The sequence below is a fragment of the Arvicanthis niloticus genome, chromosome 13 (assembly GCF_011762505.2).
Source record: "Arvicanthis niloticus isolate mArvNil1 chromosome 13, mArvNil1.pat.X, whole genome shotgun sequence".
In the NCBI taxonomy this organism is placed as follows: domain Eukaryota; kingdom Metazoa; phylum Chordata; class Mammalia; order Rodentia; family Muridae; genus Arvicanthis; species Arvicanthis niloticus.
The window spans coordinates 70470936-70487106 of NC_047670.1; the positions used below are offsets into that span (position 1 = coordinate 70470936).

Genomic DNA, 16171 nt, shown 5'->3' on the forward strand with positions numbered 1-16171 from the left:
ATAGTTCTTAATAGCCTGCATAAATTCTCCACCTTGTTATCCTGACACAGCATAAGCGTGTGGAGTTTAAAGTCTGTAGCTGGTAACTCCAGTGTCTGGATCCACTGTGGATCTTTTTTCTGTCATGTTTAATAAAGGGTTTTTGTTTAAGGGTTTAACCCTTTTGTGTACTGGTTACTTTTTATTTTGTGCTACACACTGTGTTCACTAATACTTGGAGAACTACTTTGTGTCAAGGACATTCCATTTCCAACTAATAGGATTAATTGGGGAGCTGGAGGCACTGGTGAATTGATACTCTTTAATCTAGCATCAGGAACTGAGTTGATTTCTCTTAAACTGAATTCTCTTAACAGTTTCTGTGTACTTGGAGTTTACTGTTAAATTTTAAATATGTACTTTCAAAAGGTAACCTAGATTCAGGCAGCTTTATCAGAAATGTGTCACAAATTTGGGGGGAGGGATGGGAGTAAATGTCCATTTGCCCCAGAAAGAGCACCAACAACAGACTAAAGGACCAATTCCTCCCAAATCTAGTTTGGTGAACCACTGCATGTCTTATTTCCAGGAGCATGGATGTTGGGTCACTTACAGGAGCATGGGTAACTAAAACACAGCTGCATCATGGGAAAGGCCACCCCATCAAGGAAGCTCCACCCACCTTTTGTTCATTTGTATACACTAGCAACTTCTAAGACCAGGCATAGCAGAGAGGTAGAGGAAGTGGTACACAGACTTCTAGATGAATCCTCAGAATCTCTCTCCTCCCAACCTTCTTTTCACTGGGAAGTGGTACCACCCATTGTCACTGCACTCTTCCTTTTATAAGAGGAAGCTTCTCTGATGATGGTTGAACTGATTTATGAGTTTAGCAGAATGTCATTAAAAGTCATTTTATTGCTATATTTTTTATAACTGTTTTATTTGGTTTTACCCTAGGTCTCTGTCTTAGTTAAGGTTTTACTGCTGTCAACAGACACCATGACCAAGGCATCTCTTATAAGGACAACATTTAATTGGGGTTGGTTTACAGGTTCAGAGGTTCAGTCCATCATCATCAAGGTGGGAGCATGGCAGCATCCAGGCAGGCATGGTGCAGAGGAAGCTGAGAGTTCTACATCTTCATCTGACGGCTGCTAGGAGAAGCCTGGTTCCCCATGGTTAGGAGGAGAGTCTTAAAAGCCCATGCCCAGAGTGACACATTTCCTCCAAGGCCATACCTACACCAACAAGGCTACACCTACTCCAACAAGGTCACACCCACTCCAACAAGGTCACACCCACTCCAACAAAGCCACACCCACCCCAACAAGGCCACACCTCCATATAGTGCCACTCTCTAAACCAAGCCTATTCAAACCACCATAATCTCTGAGCTATCTACTCTCAGGTGCTTGGTCACTGAAGCAGTGTCAGTATAGGTTCCATCTAGTGTAGTGGACCTTAAGTCAAATCAGAGGTTGGTTGGTTACTCCCACAAAATTTGTGCCACCACTGTCCTAGCATATCTTGCAGGCAGAACACCTTTTTATGGATCAAAGGTATGTGTGGATTGGTGTTACTGTTTCTCCTTTGACAGCATGCAGAATACCTCCCTGTCCCAACGGTGCTAGGATGTAGGGGTGGACTCTACATAGGTACCAGCTCAACTTCTCTGTCTTCAATGTGTTGTGTAGGTGTTGTCTTCAGCAATGGGTCTGTCACAGTTAGAGTTTCTTTTGCTGTGAAGAGACAGCAATAGAAACCGTGACCATGGCAACTCTTACAAAAAAAAGCATTTCATTGAATTGGTTTACAGTTCAGAGGTTTAGTCCATTGTCATCATGCCGGGAAGCATGGCATCATGTAGGTAGACATGTTACTGGGGAGGTTGCTGAGAGCTGTACATCCAGATGGTCAGACAGAATGAAGACTGAGCCACTGAGCGATCTGAGACCTCAGAGCCCAGTGACACACTTACTCTAAAAAGGCCACACCTACTAATAGTGCCACTCCCTATGGGCCTACAGGAGATATTTTTATTCAAACCACCACAGGGGCCTTGCTGCCAGTTTGTGAAGAGCAACCTATAGTCTTGGCAACAGCCTGGTAAAAATCAAGCGTTGATCTGAGCTGGCTTAATCCTAAGTTTAGTGTGGAGTGTTCACCTCACGAGTACCTTAAGCCACAAGGTTTAGGGAACACTAGTGGAAGGCCTCACAATCAGTTTCTTAAGGCCGTAATCCCAGATATCAATTCAAGTGAATTAATGAATAATAACGAATTAATTAATTAATTTGGAAATGGTAAAGGTCTTCATTTTGAGACTTTCTCGCATTTCAGGAGATTTCATCATTCATTATGCTGACTGGAATTTTATCACTGTTCTAAGTGGCTCTCTGTATGAGATCACTCTGTCCCTCTGGATTCCACATCAGGGTAATGACTGTGTTGTTTTCAGTTTCCAGTTGTTCGTAGGTAGTCATTTTCTAAATGTTTCTGAAGAACTTGGCTCTCTAATGGAAATGTAAACAACCTGGCTTCATTTTGATACTGCACTAGTATCGAGTATAAATGATACCTGACAAACGTGAATTACCATCACTCAGAAAAACAATATTATGTTAGAAATTCCAGATAATCTTCTCAGGGCAGCTATCGACTCCAAACATTATACAAACTCATCTTTAAGAAGGTTCTGATAATAATTAGCTTCCTAGCAACATGGGACTTTTTAGAGCAAGCATCTGTTATAAAGGCTGAAATAAAGGAGAAATTGTCACGAAAGTCTCTCATTAAGATGTGTCATTCACTTGGTAAGACGCTTTAAGACAGCAATACCCTCTCACATACAGTTATGAATATTTATTGTCATTTCATTTTGAGATTGGTTCCAATCTATTGACTTCTTCCTGTGGAGTCTTGCAATCAATGTAATTAGCTTCCAGTAGATTTCAAACGTAAATGTGGCTTAGTGGCCATGTGGAAGGTAGTAACAGCACAGAATCCTAAGTTGACTGCCTTGGCCCAAACCGTTGCTATGTTATTCAATGTAAATAAACTCTCTTTAAACTCAATTTTATCATCTGTAAAATGGGGGGAAATAGTTGTAGCTATCTTGTATAATATTAAAAGGATTAAAGTAGATCAGCCATATAAACAAACTTGCTTGGGCTGTCCTCCTTAAATGATACCTGCATGCAGTATATCTGAAAGTATAAATTAGATACATAACTCATGGACAGAGCAGTGAAATAACAGCAAATAATGACAGGTAAATATTCAGCCATCACTCTTCCAAAATGATCCAACGTTATGGACCATCTAGCGAGTCCATTTTCTCATCTCTGCAACCTCAGTCAAGGAGGAAGCTCGGGAGGAAGAGATGTTCATAGACAGATCCAACAGGAAACAAGACAGGTATAAAAGAACTGTCAGGTTCTATAGCAAATTTGATGTGTGGAGATAGACCAGCCTCACAGAATCAACAAAAAATATGATCTTTAGAAATGTTCACACAGCCTACATCAACAGCTAACGGAGACACTCCTGCTAAAACATGGCGCACTGAAACAAGGGAGGGCAGGAAGATGGCTAGTTGTAGTCCTGTAGCAGCTGTTTGGCAAGACCTTACTTCAAATGACAACAACAAAAAGGAAGAAAAGAAGAGGAGAGAAAAAAAAGAAGACAGACATAAGAAAGAAAGAAAGAAAGAAAGAAAGAAAGAAAGGAAGGAAGAAAGAAAAAAGAAAGAAAGAAGGAAAGAAAGAAAGGAAGGAAGGAAGAAAGAAAGAAAAAAGAAAGAAGGAAGGAAAGAAAGAAAGAAAGAAAGAAAGAAAGAAAGAAAGGAAGGAAGAAAGAAAGAAAGAGGAAAGGGGAAGAAAAGGAAAGGAAAGGAAAGGAAAGGAAAGGAAAGAATAATTCTCTCAAAGGTCACCATTGCTTTTGCACTGAAACTTCTGAGCAACAGAGGAAGAAGTGAATGAAGCAAACAATCAGCCAAAGAGTGAATCTGCTTACACACCACAGAGCACACTGTTAGACGACATTAGAGCACACTGGAAGACCCAGCAAGAACAAGTGTTGGTGAGATCGTGGATACACTACCATCTAAACATCAGGCCTCCACATCTTCCTCTCCTAATGAGCTATTATTTACTTACTAATCAGTTAGCCTCTCCTATCTAGTGGCTCGTATCTTCACTTCTCCAATCATCCACACAATTTATGATCACCGAATAAGGCTCTTTATAACTTATAATACCAAAATACCAATAAGAAACCATCGGGGGCAACAGCAGCAAGGACGATAAGCTATTCTCTTCTTGAGAGTTAGAACCCACTTTGTTCTGAACACTGGAAGAAAATTTGAGCTGTAGTATGTATTTATTAAACTGATTACTTCTGAGTGTCCATGGTGACACAGTTGATGCTAGGATTAATCAAAATGACTTGATGGCTCCTGCCCACATAGATAGAGTTTGCTATCTGGTGGGGAAAAAGAAAAATATAAGGAAAGTCATATGAGGATTTGTGAAGTGTTAAGTTGTAATAAGGTTTGTGAAGGGGTAATGTAGGTATCATGTTTTTGTGCCTTGTGTAAATTTAATCCTTGGATTATGAAAATGCTGGTTTCTCTGCCCTCATATCTTATTTCAATCTGGGCACAGCATTGTAATGCTTATGTCAAGAATCCCCTGTCTCAAGTGTGTGTAAACAATGCTTACTGTTTATTATTTGCCTTGTCAATAAGGGCTGATCATCCAATGGCTGGGCAGAGGAGAGAACAGAGCTAAACTCCCACCAGCCAGGGGAGAAGAGAGAGAAGAGTAAGGCAGATTCAACCATGAGGGTGAGGAGGCATCATGGGAAAACACATCTAAAGCCCAGAGAGCCAGACCAATACTAAAATGCAAGTCTCTCAGGGATTTTGGCTGGGAGATAGACAGAGTTGTTTAGAGGGTTAGAATAGAATTATAATGCCTAGTTATTGTACTTTAAGTTGAAAATAAATCTCGGACTCTCTGTGTCATTATTGAGTAACAAGATAGGATAAAGGAAACAGCTGGTGTACTCTTTTACTACATACATTTATATTAAAATCACCACTACAGGGTAACATAAAACCAGAAATCTGCTGGGGTGAAGAGCTGAGGAAGAGAGAACATGGAATTTGGAGAATGAATGTTGCTTCAGACCTGAGGGGCTAAGAGGAAGGTGCTCAAACACAGGGGCGGGCAGCAGCATCCCAGGACACAGCAACAAGCTGGAAACTAAAGGCCCCTGAGCTGGGAGAAGACGGTGAGGGAAGAGGCATAACAGTCCACAGAACAGATCCTCAAATGCTGCTGTTGATAATAGCGGGCTAAATACAAGAAAAAGCTTAAATTGTCTAACCCAGTGTCTTAGTTGAGGTTTCTATTGCTGTGAAGAGACACCGTGACCACAGCAACTTTTACAAAGAAAAACACTTAATCGGGGCTGACTTACAGTTCAGAGGTTTAATCTGTTATCATCATCATCCAGAAAGCATAGTGGTACACAGGCAGACACGGTGCTGGCGGAGTAGCTGAAAGTTCTACATCTGGATCTGTTAACCAAGTGTTCAAACGCCTGAGCCTATGGGTGTGTGTGTGTGTGTGTGTGTGTGCATTTCTCATTCAAACCATCATACCATTCATCAAAACACTGCTTCTCCACCAACCCCTTTCAAAGTACAGCTGTATCATTGTAGGGGATGGTTCCGATGCTAAGGTCCTGTTCCCCAGTTGGTTCTTGATTCATCAATAAAGATACTAGCAACCAATGACTGAGGACAGGCGGGGCACTTAGAGTTGCAAGGGAGGATGCAAAGAATCAGGAGATCTGGGGAAGAAGAAGGAGGTAGTAGCTGCAGGAGATAAAGCCAACGAGCTATGTGAGTTTTCGGTTCACTCTATCCAATTATGCCTCAGGTAGCAGGGGAGGGTTACCAGTGCCCAGTCATTGAGTTAGCAAAGGCGTTTTAAGATTAACTGGGGGGTGCGTGCATGCGTGTGTGTGTGTGTGTGTGTGTGTGTGTGTGTGTGTGTGTGTGTGTGTGTTTGTGTGCGTGCGTGTCTTCCATCTGTAGATCCTAGGGAACCTGGACAGGGGCTGTTGGTACAGTCCTCTGGAAGCTTAAAGCAGGGAAACATTATGTATCATATCAACTCACAAATATAAACATTATGTATCATATCTACTCACAAACTTGCAGGTTTTTTTTTTTTGTTTTTTTTGTTTTTTTTGTTTTTTTTTTTTTTTTTTAAGCATTGAGGTGGTCTATTCTGAAATCAATAGGCTTACCGCCTTTAACTTTCCCACCTGGTCCTCCATATTGTTTCCCATCTCCATTCTATAACCCCCACTCTCTAAGTCAGATTTAACATCGTACAAAGAAAGAGTCAAAGACAGAAGCAGAGGGCACAGAGTGGCCTCCCTCCAAGTTTCTCTCTCTAAATTGTGAAAGTCAGGTACTGCTGGAGCACAGAACCATTACGGCCTTGGGTGTAGGTTTAAAGCAAATTCCACCCTTTATTAGAAGTGAGGCTCAGGCAAGTTACAGAAGCTCATTAAACCTTAATTTCCTCATTAGCAAAATGAAAATAATATTATCATAGATGAGGAAATGAATGAGAAGCGCTTACATAGCATCTTTTATACAGGGAGCATCTAATGTTATTGTTATTACCAGCGTCATGTGAACACATTGTCTACGACAAAACTGACAGAAACAGTCAGTTTCGACTGCATGTGTCATATGGTAACCACTCCTAAAGAGTCCTCCTCCACACTGCTGGCAAGCTAGGGAAATGCATTTATTCATATATTCAACAGATACCTATTGAACAAATACCAAGTTTTTATTTGTATTTGACAGGAGTGTAGTTGACAAACATCTGTATAAACACACTATAGAATACCTTGTTAGAGCTAAAAAGCACTAGATGTGTATTTATATAAAAGACATTCCAGATATGGGGAACTTGGTGGCAGAAAAAGTTTCTGAACACTTTATCCAGAGTGGGTCATTCCTATGGAACTATAAATACACCCATGGGAGTATAATACCCTTAGTCTAGATTAGTGGTTCTCAACCCTCCTAATGCTGCAACCCTTTAATACAGTTCCTCATGTTGTGGATCCTCAACCATAGTTACTTTTGATGCTACTACATGCCTCTACTGTTGCTCCTGTTATGAATCATAATGTAAATATCGGATGCATCCCACAGGATAGGAACCAGTGGTATAGATTCACACATGTTTTATTATCTATTACTTTGTAGAGGAAGCTTTCCTGGGCTGAACAGGAAAGGAAATAAGGACAAAGAAGTAGGGAGATTTTTAAAGGACTATAATACTTACTTACTATTTCAAATGTTGACCTGGAAAAGGAACTCATAAATAGTCACATACTTACAAACTTAAGCTACAGGGGCTGAGGTGTAGCTCAGTGACTGTGTGCTGAGTTCTCCTGTAGATGAGCTGGGTTTGGTTTCTAGTACCTGCATCAGGCAGCTCATAACTTCCTGTAACTCTAGTTCCAGGGATCCAACACCCTCTCGCCTCTGCAGGCACTTCCATGCAGGTGGTACACATAAATTCACACATACACATATATATATTAATTAATTAATTAAAATTGTAGACAATTAGTACTCTGCTTCCTGCCAGGTTTTCTGGGAATCCAATTGTAAGGTATTTCTTACTTCAGGGAGAGACTCGATTATCAACTTTTTTGTTATTGTTTTTTTTGTTTTTCTTATTTATCTATTTATTTACATTTCAAATGTTATCTCCTTTCCCACTTTCCCCTCTGCAAACCCCCAATCCCATCCCTCCTCCCCCTTGCTTCTATGAGGGTGCTCCTGTCAAGCCTTCACAGGACCAAGGGCCTCTCCACCCATTGATGCCCTACAAGGCCATCCTCTGTTTCATATGAATCTGAAGCCATAAGTCCCTCCATGTGTACTCTTTGGTTGGTAGTTTAGTCTCTGGGAGCTCTGTGGGTTCTGGTTGGTTGATATTGTTGTTCTTCCTATGGGATTGCAAACCCCTTCAGATCCTTCAGTCCTTCCCCTAGATTATCAACTTAAAAAAAAAAAAAGTCTAAAACATATGCAGATTGACCTAGACACCAACCTTGTTTTTCTCTTCTTCAGTGTCATGGAAAGGAAGACAGAGACCCATCTGCATAATTCTCACTGGCCGTTCTTAGAACTGTGTGCATACAGAGAGCCTGCCTCAGCCTGGCACTGTGGTCAGGTGTTCTGCAGTTCACCTGTGTCTCTCTCCCCTTCTCTTTGAGACATATTTTCCCTCCTTTAACTACCTTGAATCACAATCATACCAGATCAGACTGGAGGAAGTAACAGAAGTGACTGGTGTGACAGTTTTCTCTTCCATCTTCCATCAGGGGAATGCTGAAGATCTGAGGTCTGATTAATGCTCTTCCTCAAACTGCTTTGAGCTTCTGGCTAATAGGCTATCTGTGAGGTATGGGTGAAGCAGATGCGAGAGAGAAAAGCACAACCGCTCTCTGGACAAGAGAAACTTTCAAACTGCTGCATCCTTGTGCAGAGCATGTACCCTAGTGAGCAGTACATGCAAGATGTATGTGCAACATGTGACTATATTTATAAGACTATTTTATACTAAATTATGCCACACGGCATAGTGTGATCAGTACATACCTACACTGTTTACATATGTGCACACTTTTAAAATGGTTTTACACAAAATATACATTTTAAACATCTATTGAATATACACATGCATATACTTATGACCACACTGTGGTGGTTTGAATGAGAATGGCTCCATAGGCTCATAGATTTGAACGTTTGGTTCTCAGTTCGTGGAACTGTTTGGGAAGGATTGGGAGGTGTGGCCTTGTTTGGGAAGGTGTGTCACTGTGGGTGGACTTTGAGGTTTCAAAAGCCCATGCCAAGCCGAGTTTCCTGCTCCCCTGCCTTCTCTCTCCTGCTTGTGGATCAGATGAGAGCTCCAAGCTACTCCAAACCATTCCTGCCTGCTGCCATGCTCTCTGTCAAGACGGACATGGGTTAGTCCTCTGAACTATAAGCAAGCCCTCAGTCAAATGCTTTCTTTATAAATTGTCTTATAGTCATGCTATCTCTTCACAGCAACAGAACAGTAACTAAGACAAGTACATTTTAAAAATGTATCTCTTAGCCGGACAGTGGTGGCGCACACCTTTAATCCCAGCACTTGGGAGGCAGAGGCAGGCGGATTTCTGAATTCGAGGCCAGCCTGGTCTACAGAGTGAGTTCCAGGACAGCCAGGGCTACGCAGAGAAACCCTCTCAAATAAATAAATAAATAAATAAATAAATAAATAAATAAATAAATAAATAAAAATTTATCTCTTGTTCATACTTCAAATACATATTATAAAGAGAATCTATTTCTAACTAGTCCCTAATGACTGTCAGCAGAGCCTACAGGTATAGACTATATAACGTGTAATTATACAGCAATGAGATTTTTTGTGTGGACTTACTAATATTGGCAATATTAAAATCAAGGCCAGGTATGGGGAGATGCAAATGAAAGGTTCTGGTTGTAAATCTGAGAAGGCCTCTTTCTCAGGGGGAGGGGGGACCTCAATGTACCACTTGTCTCTCCCAACTTGCAGCCTGATTAAAAATGTGATTTTCTTCTCATCCTCATCACCACTGCCAGGAGTTACTCAGTACAAAATGCCAGGGATGTTTCACATGCTTTCCCTATATTAGCCCATCTAACAAAGTGTCCTAACTCCAAAAACAAAATCATTAGTTGTATGATAAGTGCAAGATGTTGTTCATAAGCAGGTAAAACTGAGTCTAAAGGCCATAACTAAAGTGTTTTTCAGAGTGTAAACTAAAAGCCCCCATGTGGCACGGCCTCTGTGGAACTCTCTGTAGTAAGATGATTGTCCCATGGCTGGCTACTCTACCATCATCGTTCTGTGTCCATTGTCTTCTCCTGTGGAGACCACTGGCAGGCAGCACCTTCAAATCCATCGCTGAAATCCAATATGGCTGGCAGCTTTCAAAAGGACAGGAAGGGCACGTGCTTTCCTCTCCTATCTGACTGTCCTTATTTTGAAATTTGAAGTGGATAATGGAGCTGATGGTAATCTAAACTGAACTTCAACAAGGTAATACACTTAACATTTAAACTCATACAGAGGCCGGGAAGGGGGTTTACACAAGGCATTAGTATCTGACGGCAGGTGATTTACTACTGGGCACTGAAATGTGTTGGGAGCAGAAGATGGATAGTAATATTATATCGTGGTGTATATCCTGTTCACATCAGGCCTTCATAATCAAAGCCAAACAGCAATCTACAGAACCTGTCTTAAATCTGCCACCTCAGATCCTGATTGTAAAATAAAACGACCCAAGTGCACGCTGTCTCTATTTGGCCTTCCCCTGAGAGAGTGCTGCGCAAAGAACTTCCCACTTTTTATTTATTTACATTCAGTCAGCAGAAACATAAATTAAATTTAAAAACCTCAGTGTTCTGTGGACAGAATAAAGCATACCTGATATGCTGCTAAGTAGATATTTTTTTAAAAAAAAAAACATTACAGGCTACAGGCTGTGCTGTACCTACCCCGTGTGCCTCCACTACCTGTAACAAAATAGGCTGATGAAAACAATACTCTAAGATAAATTCTGCAAACCAGCAATTTTACATGCTTCCGTCCTGCTGAGAATAAATAGTTTTTAGTGGGTCTTTTTATTTGACACATCCCTGCCAACTGCTTTCATTTTAAATAATTTCTTCAGAACATCATCGAAACAGTCGACAGAGACATGTTAATACTGCCTACAAAAGTCACTGATCAATTCTAAGCAAACCTTTCTGTCATTGCTGGCAGGCTATTAAGAGCATTAAAGGCCAAACTTCCCCACAAAAGAGATGCCTTTGTGTATTACAGAATGCAGAGGGCAAGGAGAGTTTGAGGTTTAGGGGGCATCTTCCTTTCCTCTAAAAGCCTATGTGTATGCAGACTCTGGCACAGTGAAGGTCAGGGGATCCTTGGAGAGGAAAAGAGAGCTCAACACTTTATTTGTATGTTGATTCTGCCTTGGGTGTTTTGTTTTGTTTTGTTTTGTTTTGTTTTTCGAGACAGGTTTTCTCTGTGTAGCCCTGGCTGTCCTGGAACTCATTCTGTAGACCGAGCTAGCCTCGAATTCAGAAATCCACCTGCCTCTGCCTCCCAAGTCCTGGGATTAAAGTTGTGTGCCACCACTGCCCGGCAAAGAATTATTTATTTATTTTATGTATATGAACACACTGTAGCTGTCTTTAGACCCACCAGAAGAGGGCATCAGACTCCATTATGGATGGTTGTTGAGCCACCATGTGGTTGCTGGGAATTGAACTCAGGACCTCTGGAAGAGCAGTCAGTGCTCCTAACCACTGAGCCATCTCTCCAGTCCCCTGGCCTGGGTTTTGAGGCTCTTTTTTTGTACTTTGTTGACTCCTGACACAACTACCTCCTACAGGACTCATCTCAATGAACTATGATTATTTGTTTCATACACCTATATATAGTTATGGTTACCATATAATCTGTCTGCTTGTCTTTCTAGCAGGGCTGTAAACTCCTTCAGAAGACAACTTGTCTTATTCTTCTTGCTTCCCAGAAGTGAGACCGGCTCTTAGGACCAAGGAACAGCTCTGCAAATACCTGGTGGATCAATGTGATATTGTAAACAATAACGTATCACCTATAAGGATACGGGAGGCATGGGGGGTGGGAGGGGACAATTCAGTCATGTATGATTGATGCTGGAGAGATGAGCATTGGTATAGGCAGATTCAACAGAGGGAGATTTGTAGCATCAGATGGGGAGTGGCCTCCTACTCTCTCAGAGCCTTTATTTCCCCCTGTAAACTCATTCATTGACTTGTTTAGCAATATCTATTGCTAAACTTGTTTAGCAAATACCTATTGAGGGCCAATTGTATACTAGGTAGTCATTACCTATTCCATAGGTAATGAATATGTATCACCTAATGATGGCAGGAAACACAGGATCACTGTAATTTGCAATGATTTCATTACATATGCCAACATGGAGTCAGAGCTGAGCTGTAAATTTAACCTCAAGCTAAGCCATGGGATCCGTAAAGCTTTCTGTTTTCATTAATCTCACCATTAACAAAGTGTACTCAATTTCCTCTAGGCTCAAGAATTTCCTTTAGGATCCACTTGATAACTCAACCATCTCAGCTTACTAGTGTAACCTTGCCAGTAATGTGCTAAGTTCTGAATCGACTGAAACCTCTGGGCAAGGCTCTTTCTCTGGACTTGATTCTGTCCTGAAGGTCTTGTTGTCCTTCAATAAAAAGTACTTACTTCACATGTGGTAAGGGGGCAATGGGAACACAACCAGGTTACTTTTACACATTCGGTCTAAAAATATCATAGTGAAATGCTTATTTACATAGACCATGGAACCAACACTGTGTCTGTTCAACCGGGGACAGAGAACATCCCAGTGAATATTTCTAAAAATATAAAACTATCCTGACCACTAAAACGAAGGTAAGTAGGCAGGTGTCCCTTAAAATAATGTAATGTAAGTCCCTTAAGTCCTTCCTCTAGCCCCTCCCACTCGTTATGTAATTCACTCAGGAGATAACACATTAGTTTGTTCTATGCATACCACCAGTGGAACAACATCATTCTTTCAGTGAAGTTTCTGAGCGTAATGTCACAACTGAGGGTCCTTCAACACCTACCCTAAAAGGTGATGTGTAATTGAGTAGTTGTCAACCGAAGTAGTTAGTGATCTTAAGACTTGTTCAGTAAGAGCTGCTTTAAAATAAATCAATCCTGACTTCCTTTATGCAAATAAAATCTACCCTATTTAAAACCTGTTTTTTAACATCCCTACCCTCCAACCTGGAATGTAAGTATTGCCGTCATTTCCGGAATATATCATGATATTTTCTGCCATCGCTTAACCCAGATGATACACTCCATAAATCTTCATAAATCAATTCCTCCTTCCATTAATCATTCCCATTATTTTCCCCTGGATTCCTTCCAAGACTGTCAGCATCACTTGTTTATTTGGGTGCTGAAACTGGAATACAGTTGTCTCCGGGTGATTTCAGACACACTCATATATGAGGGACCACAACCCCCTTCCCCTAGACGCTTATGCTCCTCCATGATCAATGCCAACCTCATTTTTTTGCACATTCACATTCATCCAAAACTCCCTACCATCTACACACACACACACACACACACACACACACACACACCTCTCTTTTCTAGAGATCATATGTGGTGTAATTTTGCCAGATATTTGTTTGTGTCTTCCAGAGAGCAATTTCGTGTTTTTCCATCCCAGATTTCTGATTTGTTTTTGGTCTTTGTGAACCACACTGCTGTTCATATCCTGGCCATTTATCAAAGCTTGTAACACCTCCGGATTCGGTCTTCCCCGCAACTGTCATGAGCATTTGCTCATTCTCTCTTTCAGAAGATTAATAAATTCATAAAGCGTGAACCACAGAGCCTGCTACGAGGCAGGCTGTCAGAACAGCACAGAGTGTCGCCTGCTATGAAGCAGGCTGTCAGAGCAGCACACTGTGTCCCTTGCTTACCTCTTGCAGGCACGGTTTAGCTTCCTTCAGTGTGGGGGGCTGTGGTATTACCAAGGCTACTTGGAAATGATGCATTTGGCATTACACCGAATGCCAAATGAAATGTTTTGCTCAAGACTTAATGGAATGCAAATGTCCTACCATTGCTGTTATAGGTTCCTCTCTACTTCATAGATAAGCCTCAGCAGAATGTGACCCTGCTTCATGGGGCATTGTGGGTTGTAAGTTTCATTTTATATTTTATGTTAGTGGAGAGTTTAGCATCCCTTCCTCAGAAGACATTATCCTTGATGTGATACATTTGAAGATGTGAAACAAGTCACAAGATAAGGTATATAATGTAATTATGCATAAATAGTCCAAACTCATTCTGCAGTAGACACAGCAACACAATCTAGAAGTACCTTGGAGACAAGCCTCTGGAAATGTTTATGAAGCATCTGGATTAGGTTAATCGGAGGTGGGAAGACCCACCTTAATTTTGGGCAGCACCATTTGATGGGCTGGGGTCCTGGACTGAATAGAAAGGAGAATTTATGTTGTGTCCCAGCATTCGTTGCTCTCTGCCTTCTGATTGCAAGTACAATGTGACCTGCTGCCCCAAGCTCCCCCACCAGGGTGAACTGTGCTCTTAAACAGTAATAGAAAATAACTCTCCTTTAAGTTTCCTCTTGTTGCAGCAAGAAGAGAAGTAACAGAGTGTCAACTGTCTTGAGTGAGAATGTCCTCCAACTGGCACATCTCCAAAGCTGCCTGATGGGTAACTTTGTAGCTATCCTTGCTCCAGTCCTTCTGATTCGACTCCCAGAGGTTATTGATGGCCGTTCCCCCATTTGTTTGATGTAAGCAATTCAGTAAAGAAAGAAAGCTTTGAAACAGACCATCAGCCATCATCCCCTCACCCATCAGACCAAGTCCCCATCACGTAGAGACCCTATGCACACTGCATCACCTCACTTGTGGTGCCTCATCCCAGGCATCCTGGGAGGATGCACCTGGATCAAGTGTTGTTAAGTTTATAGCTAGTTAAAATAATGAAGAACAGGTGGCAGAATTGGTACATATGTAAAAATATTAGTATAATGTTTTAAAAATAGAACATAGCCTTTTCTCTTCAATCTTAAGAAGAAATGTGTGCTTATATGAACAAAATTTTATCTTTCCTTAAACAAGAATAATGAAAACAACAAAATTCATAATATTTAAACACTCTGTATCTATTTTGTTATTTTTTTTTAAATATATATTGAGTGTGCATTGCCTGAGCATGTGTGTGTGCGTGCATATGTGCATGGGTGTGTGAATGTTGGTACATAATATGCGTGTGGAGGTCAGAGAACAACTTTGAGGCGTGTGTTGTCCTTTCCCCCTTTGCTGAGGTAAGGTCTCTGTTGCTTCCATTTCTACACTCTATGCTCCAGATTGGACAGCCCATGAGATTAGGGATAATTCTCCAAGTCTCAGCTTGTCTTCTGTGGGGCACTGCAGATGTTGGCCACCATATCCAGCCATTAATATAGGCTCTGAGATCCTCGGGCTTCTGAGGCTAGCCTTTTATCATAGTCACAACCCCATAGCTGCTGGTCTATGTTCTCCTAAGCCTTCTCGTGTTTGTGCTTTTTGCTTCCTGTCTGCCACTGAAGTGTTCTTAACTTCTTGACAGGTTTGCACATTATTTTAGTTATTCCTAGGATGTATGCCAACATGGTAATACAGGGTGATCATACCCGTTAGGAACACAGGGAAGGACCAAGACTAATGAAAAGGACAGATCTGAGCTGGTGAAGCAGATATTGTTAGAAAGTCTCTCCGTGTACATGTACATGCACCTATGGGGCTAAACTCAGAGGGAAGCCCAGACTCAGAGCCCTGCACTGCTTTGCAAACTGTTTCCAACCTGCTTTTGGCTGATCTGAAAGCCCAACGTATTCAAGTGAAACAAAGAGGTGCTTGACCCAGGTGAGAATTCTGACAGGTGTCAACAAGGACTCCAGAAAATAGAAAACTTCTAGAAACTGTAAGATGACATCACTGATCTCACACTCATGGCCCTGTGCATCAGAGGATTCTGCAGTGCTCCTGTTACAGCACTGAAGCATTACAGCACTGTCTTGTTGGGGCTTATGCTCGCTCCATAATGATAACCTCTCCACTGTGTCTCTGACGTTTCCTGGTCAAATGGGAAGCATCTAAAAGTATGCCTATAATAGCTAAATTAATTTTCAATTAATTATAATTTTACAATTGCTTTGGCAAAAGCCAAGCAATCATATCTGTGAATGATAACTACTTCTTATGTTCTCTCTGGTATAAATACTCACTGTCCATTCACTGCTGGGGATGAAGTCAACATGCTAGGCGAGCCACACCCCATCAGGCTACCGTTCTCTGTCTCTGTCTCTCTCTATCTCTCTGTGTCTTTATCTCTCTGTCTCTCTGTCTCTGTCTCTCTCTGCGTCTATCTGATTGCCCCCCACCTCTGAGATAGGATTTCCTTAAGTTACCCAGGCTAGCATTGAACTCCCT

The 16171-nt window shown here is 41.4% G+C and overlaps 1 long non-coding RNA gene across 5 annotated transcripts in view; it reads right to left on the reverse strand.

Annotated features, from left to right (window-relative positions):
• LOC143434150 (uncharacterized) overlaps positions 1-16171 on the reverse strand; it is a 63721-nt gene that overhangs the window by 22830 nt on the left and 24720 nt on the right. For 3 of the 5 annotated variants that reach the window (XR_013103441.1, XR_013103437.1, XR_013103440.1), the window contains exon 2: positions 11586-11711. The exons of 1 other annotated variant lie outside the window; for it this stretch is intronic. This is a non-coding gene — a long non-coding RNA (uncharacterized LOC143434150). Of the gene's footprint in view, positions 1-5469; positions 5665-11585; positions 11712-16171 lie in introns of those variants that run through there. One more of the 5 variants, XR_013103438.1, reaches the window with a different exon arrangement.